Source organism: Lutra lutra, chromosome 3 (genome assembly GCF_902655055.1).
Source record: "Lutra lutra chromosome 3, mLutLut1.2, whole genome shotgun sequence".
Lineage (NCBI taxonomy): Eukaryota > Metazoa > Chordata > Mammalia > Carnivora > Mustelidae > Lutra > Lutra lutra.
Window position 1 is genome coordinate 187,617,928 of NC_062280.1, and position 6,761 is coordinate 187,624,688.

General features: G+C 43.1%; 1 long non-coding RNA gene across 1 annotated transcript; it reads left to right on the forward strand.

Annotated features, from left to right (window-relative positions):
- The first annotated feature begins 227 nt into the window (after window positions 1-227).
- On the forward strand, window positions 228-3,162 carry LOC125095899 (uncharacterized). The gene is made up of 3 exons (XR_007125996.1): window positions 228-350; window positions 1,855-1,950; window positions 3,083-3,162. It is a non-coding gene; the product is annotated as an uncharacterized LOC125095899 (long non-coding RNA).
- The last annotated feature ends 3,599 nt before the right edge of the window (window positions 3,163-6,761 follow it).

The window sequence follows — 6,761 nt, forward strand, 5'->3', positions numbered from 1 at the left end:
TTTATACACACTGTCACTCCTCCCTTGCATTCTATAGATCCTTTAATGGAGTTCAAAGTCCTCAAAGCTTGGGGGGTTGAGTGGGGTGGGAAGAGAGAGTATACTCCCAGGAGTACAGAATGACTCACATTCTATGTGTCATGAGTCACTCCCGTGCAGAGCTGGAGTTGTTAGCTACTACATGGCCTGTGGCTGTTTGTTTGTTCTGGAGGCAGATGGAGAGCAGGCTTCCGCAGAGCAGGAAGAGCTCTGACCCAGGACTGATGGAGCATTCCCTCCAACAGAGGCAGCCAGAGCCAGGTCACCTTTGCTTCTTGGGTTTTACATCTCTGCATATTTGGTTCCCTAAAGTAAGTCCCTGCCAACATTGGTCACCTAAGGAACTAAGCCAAAGAGAATATTGATTTGCAAAATGAAAAAGAAAAAAAATTAGGTAACAACTCTTCATAGAGGGGGTAAAAAAAAGGAAGGAAAACAAAAGAGGTATGGAAACCCCTGGGATGCTAGCCTTCTCATTTAATGAAAATTAATGCATGTGATTACTGTACTATTTATTATTAATTATATACAAAACAGTAGAAAGTGGTTGCTTTGATAAGAAACTTTAGTAAGAGTAAAATATTGATAATTCTGCATTTTTTCATTTATCAATCAATAGTACTTGATTTTCTACAAAGAATGGAGTGTGGCTCATCTTATTGAAATGAGATACTCACCTCGGACTTCTCAATTGTAAATAGAATCATGAAACACTGAATGTCCCAGGGTCATTGTCTATAACCCTTTATTTTTTAATTGATTAACTTTTAGAATGCATCTTTCAACTAACATCTTTTTAATTTTTTTATTAACAGATTGTATTATTAGTTTCAAAGATAGAATTTAGTGACTCATGCGTTCCATATGACACCCAGTACTCACTATATCATGTGCCCTCCTTAATATCGATCTCCTAGTTGCCCCCATCCTCCCACCACCTCCCCTCCAGCAACCCTCAGTTTGTTTCCTATAGTTAAGAGTCTCTTATGGTTTGTCTCCTTCTCTGTTTTCATCTTATTTTATTTTTCCTTTAAAAACAACTCCCACCTCAACTGTGTATTGGATAGTGTCTGTAAGTACTATGAAAACTCAGATGTCCTCTCAGGTATCAGTTCCTCAAAACCCGGAGTTGAATAAGCCAGACATATATCCCTAAACACTGCCCGTGAACTTGAAATAGTTGTGGCCTGGCTCATCCTGGGTCATGCGTGTCCCCATATCCTCATTGCTCTGTGTCCTCTGCTCTCCTGTGAACATCTCCTCCTTGCCTGACCTCCACACCAGCTTTCTGCCCTCCATCTTGGAACCCACAATGTGAAGGGACACTCCCTAGGTAATTGAAACGTTTACTTACTTTAAGGGGAAATCTGGGACACATCTCATGGCCCAAGTAATAGGACTAACATGCAACTTTGGAAAATTCAGTTTTGTTTCTGTGTTACAAAATTTTCTAGTTTCCCTTGAGAAAAATCAGAGCTGTTCCTTGGGGAAAAATGAGAAGGTGGTAAATCTTGGTTTTGGTGCTGGTTTCCCAAGAATTACCAACTACCTCCTCTTAAGACCAAGGACACTTCACTTGCCCCATACTACCTCATCCAGATTTATGGTATCAAGTAACCCTGTAATACCACAGTAGTTGATGATGGTTTTAAAAAATTAATATTGCTCCGCCCAGGTACATTTTTATTGGTTCTTCTGGAAACTAAAAAAACCTTAGTTCTCAATGGAATAATTGTCTACTTATAAAATTGTGTCAATATAGTGAACATTGGGGAGACATTTGAGAAGCTTTCTTCATCTTTTATCATCTCACAGATGCAGCCGTTTATGTGCTATCCCTCCCAAGGCCAGCCCAATATGTCTCTGATCCTGTCACGTAGCCCTTTGCTGATCTGAGCCATGGTGCTCCAGGTAACACAAAAAAGTTTCTGAAGAATCTCCCTGCTGTCAATGCCTCATAAATTCCAAATAAATGCCCCCAGGACATTGAGTGCTACCCAGGAAAGAGTTGTAAGATGCAAAGCTGCTCATGACTTTCAGACTTGGAACATAGGAGCAGCTACAGTAGACATATTGGCTTCTGGTTTACTGGTCCTCAGTGCTATCTGACTAAGCACCTGAAGTGAGTAACATTTATATTCAAATAATATGTACTTGCTTTTCTTCAGCTCTTGGAACTCTTGTATTGATAGGTAAGGTTTGGCTTTACCCTAGAGATTTCCTTATAATTCTACAATGCAGCTATTTCCTTGGATTCATTGTAACTAGAATCAATACTAGGTAATTGCCCTTATATTTTTGCTTTGTGCCTTTACTATATATTTATAAAGTATAGTGGGAATGGTTTTGCCCTGACTTATTTTAGGGCAGCTAAGTGATGTTTATGGAGAAAGATTTTAAATGAATATTAATGTGAAGTGGTATAGAATGGGAAAAGGAAAAGTGTGCTCCATGTGAGCCTTAAGCAGCATGGCTTTAGCACCAACAGTGGAAAAGACCAGTGTCTGTCAGGACTGTACCTGTCAGGAGGGAGGAGCCTGAACCACGGCCTGACACAGCCTTCTCCTCTGCTTAGAGGGCCCTTATCCTGTTACACTAGGGATTATGCATAAAACCATGACACTCCCCTCTCTCCATGTTAAGTGATACTTCCTATGACTATTGTTGGTGTTTCCACCTTATGATGGGGTGAAGAAGAGGAGGAAATCAGGAAGGACCTCAACCAAAATAAGAGGGATAAGGAACAGGGATGGAGGGAAAGACAATTAGAAGCTGAGGAGTGGCAGAAATCTGGGGTAGATCTGCAGAGTTTACTTAATGAGTGGTACTTGTCAGGGGCATTTCTATGTGTTTGGACTTTCTAGCTCATGGATACAGGAGAGAAGTGCGCTTCACCCACCAACTCAAAGTGGGTCCGTGTAACTTGCTTCGGCAATGAAATAGGAGGCAGTTGATATGTCTTTCACGTCTAGGTGGAAGCTTCCAGATTCTCGCCCCCCCATTCTCTTTTTCTTCCTGCCCCCCCATTCTCTTTTTCTTCCAGTAGCATTTGAGAAAATGGCTGCTTCATCAGCCCAGATCCCTGGATGACTACCATGAGCAGAGCCCCCTGCCAAACTGGCAGACATGTAGAATGATTGAGAAACAAACTTTGTTGCTTGAAGCACCTGAGATTTGGGGGATGTTTGTTACTGCCATGTGGCTTAGCCTAGCCTGACTGATATGGAAGGAGTAGGCAAAAGCTCAGAAAAGGCCAAAAGCAAACAAAATAAGAAAGAAAGTAAAGGAGTTAAAGATGAAAAAAAAAAAACAGGGAAAAAAGAGAGATCAAGGAAGATATGGAGAAAAGGAGTGAGCAAAAAAAAAAAAAACAAAGAATGTAAGAGAGAAGTGAAGGAGTAGAGGATGGCAAGAAGAAAGGGAAAGGAGAAAGTGACAAAGGAAGAAGAACCACGGTGATGGAGGGCACGGCTGCCCAGTATATCTGGGGTGATAACTCGTCATGTGAAGTGAGGGTGTGGGTCTTGATATTACTGTGCATGTTCCTTATTTTGTAAGTGGTTGCTAGCTAGTACCTTTGTAGTTTTGCCTCTAATCTGTATATTTAAGACTGGCATCATTTCTACATGGAAACCAACTAAAACCTATGGGTATGAGATAGTGTTTGAGACCAGTGTAGCAAATAACAGTTTGTTAAAGGAAAGAGTCTGACAAATCATCTGATACTGAGTTCTTCAGAGCATCTTCCCAAGCCTCACTTTGGGGCTTCCCAAGATAAGACTTCCATGTGGCTCTCTCAGGGGTTCCATGGACCAAACAGTTGAACTACTTTCCCCCCACCCCATCCCTGGGCAGTTGCACTTTTATCTGACGTGTATAACAGGCTTCAAACCCATTTGAAGTATGAGTTTCTCATTTTAAAAGGAAAAATAAGTTCGCTAACAACAGATCCAGTCCAGCAGGGACAAGATATCAAAACACTTCTCTAAGAGTGCCTGGGTGGTTCAGTTGGTTAAACGTCCAGCTCTGGATTTTGGTTCAAGTCATGATCTCAGGGTCATGAGATCAAGCCCTGTGTCAGGCTCACGTTGGGCTTGGAACCTGCTTAAGACCCTGTCTCTCCCTCTCCCTTTGCACCTCTCCTCTCTCTCTTTCTCTCTCTCTCTCTAAAACAAAACAAAAACCAAAAAAACACTTCTCTAATATTCCCTCCAAACATCTTGCATAAAATTAACTCTTCATTCAGAATGAAATGACGTTTGCATCTTTAAAAATATGACTCTTTCAGGGAAGGTTGCTGTCAGCCAGGGATCTCCATTAATCAGGGGGCTTTAAGAATGGTCAGTGGGGAATGAAAGATCTGTAGTGGGGGTCCTGTGGAGGGAGGACCCTTTATGTTGAGGGAATAGACTGGAACAGGAAAATGGCCTGGAGCTCTCACTTCATAGAAAGCCCTTTCTGTGTGTTCAAAATCCAAAGGTATCTTCTGGCATTTTCACTAGAAGGCATGGCTAATCTAACCTCCTTCCCAAAGCCAGGAGCCGCTGCCAGGGATACCTAGGATGGGTCTGTTCTTTGGGGACCCTGATCAGTTACCCAGCAACAACAGAGGTCATTGCCTTATGAAGATGAGATGAGAAAAGACTAGAATGACGCCTTAGGGGCTACTTCTGGTGTGGCTCTACCTTTTTCTCAGGAAAAGCCACACTGGCCACCTCTCAGTGGGAAAGGCAACCCTTGGGTCCGCAGCAGAACTGGGGAGGCTCCTGCTGTCCTATGGACCACGACAGACCCCTGTTTGTTTTGGATAATTTGGTAGGAATGAGGTAAGAACAGTAGCAAGCCGAGGGGAGCGTTGCACACCGGGTTTTATTGGAAAGGGAACGTAATGGCAGTTATCCAAACAGAAGCAGAGACAAGAACAGCATCTGGAAATTTGAAAAGTTAAATGAACTACTGCGATGGGCTCCCCTATTCCCTCGGTTGCTTGTGAAGCAGGCGAGTTGCATAAAGCATGAGAAATCCCTAACTGTGCTTCTAGCACTAAATGCACTGTCCATTCACTTTATATTATCCCACACTTAGATACTTGCGGGAATGTTTTTCATCTGTGGATTGGTGAGATTTCTAAATTCAGAATGTATGGAGGTAATTTGAGCTGTGTTTATATAATACATGTTCATGTTGGCATTTGTCCCTAACTCTGTTTCTATAATCATGCCTCCCCACCCGGCGCTATAACTTAGGCTGAGTGTAAAGCAATAGCCCACCAGTGGCTAGGAATGGTCCCACGTGGACACCCTAGAATGATTTTTTCCTACTAACTAAATAAAGAAACGCTCATATTTACCTGATTCTTCAGCTTGCAGATGAAACAGTCCATTTCTCACATTGGTTACAGTTGAGGAGATATTTGGCACTGAATAACGTAATGGAGCCAATGAAAACCAGAACTTTCTCTGCCCTTACTACCTGGAGAGGAAAGAAATTGCATTAAAACCAGTGTCCACTTTGGTACCTAAGGCAAGAAGGCAGAGGTTGCTTTGTCTCATGTCCAGGGCGTGTTTTCCATGAGGAGAAAGAAGAAATTTGTGGTTTGAGGACAAGAGAGGTGCCTGAGAGTGAGTGAGGAGAGCAAACAGACTCCAGAATTAAGGGACAAGAAATAACCAAAGACAAATAATGTGCAGAACAGGAGGGGAGCGGGACAAGAAATGCCAAGGACGCCCTGGCTCTGGGCATCGACGGAGAGAACTAGAGAAGAGGAAGAAATCACCACAGAATCAAGCATGGGTCAGGGCTCCATTCAGATCAGGCTGCCAGTGTGTGAACTTGACCTTGGGAAGAACCAGAGTCGCATGCTGGTGGATAGATAGTTGAGAAACAGGGAAGCTGAATGACCGGGTACAGGGAAAAGAGTAACAACCCAGGCTCAGTCCCAGAAGACATACTCACTGACTGACAGTGTTCACTGGAGATTTCTGTGAGGCCTTTTTTTTTTTTTTTTTTTAAATGTTGGGGCCTTGTTATATCCTTAGAAAATGTTCCGAGTAGAAGGGTAACTCTGCGTGCATGTATTTTTTAAAGATTTTATTTATTTATTGACGGAGAAAAAGCAGGAAAGCACAGGCAGGGGGAGCGGCAGAGGGAGAAGCAGGCTCCGTGCTGAGCAGGGAGCCCCGTGTGGGACCTGATCCAAAGAAGGCAGTCGCTTAACTGACTGAACCACCCAGGCACCCCTGGCTCCGTGTTTCTTAGCTGACACCATTCTGCCTGTGGAGTCTGGGGAGAAAAGATCTGTATTAGCATCCCATTCTTTCCATTCAGTAAGGCCAAAGCACTGTTAACATCATCGAAGGACACGTATCATGATACATTTGTGAAAACCTATAGAATGTACAAGAGTGAACGCAAGGTACGCTGTGACTTTGGGGGACTGTGATGTGTCCGTGTAGGTTCCTCAGTTGTGGCATACGTCCCACTCTGGTAGGGGGTGTGGATAGTGGAGGAAGCCACGCGTGTGTGGGGGCAGAGGGCCTGTGGGAACTCTCTGTACCTCCTGCTCACTTTTGCTGCAGACCTAAAATAGCTCTAAAAGTGAAGTCTATTTTTAAAAGAAAAGAAAGCAATCCGTGATCATACAGATGAAGAAGTGAAGAGGCAGCATCAAATAAGATATGGATCGGCACTACTGAATTATTTACTATCTTCTGTGGAAAATT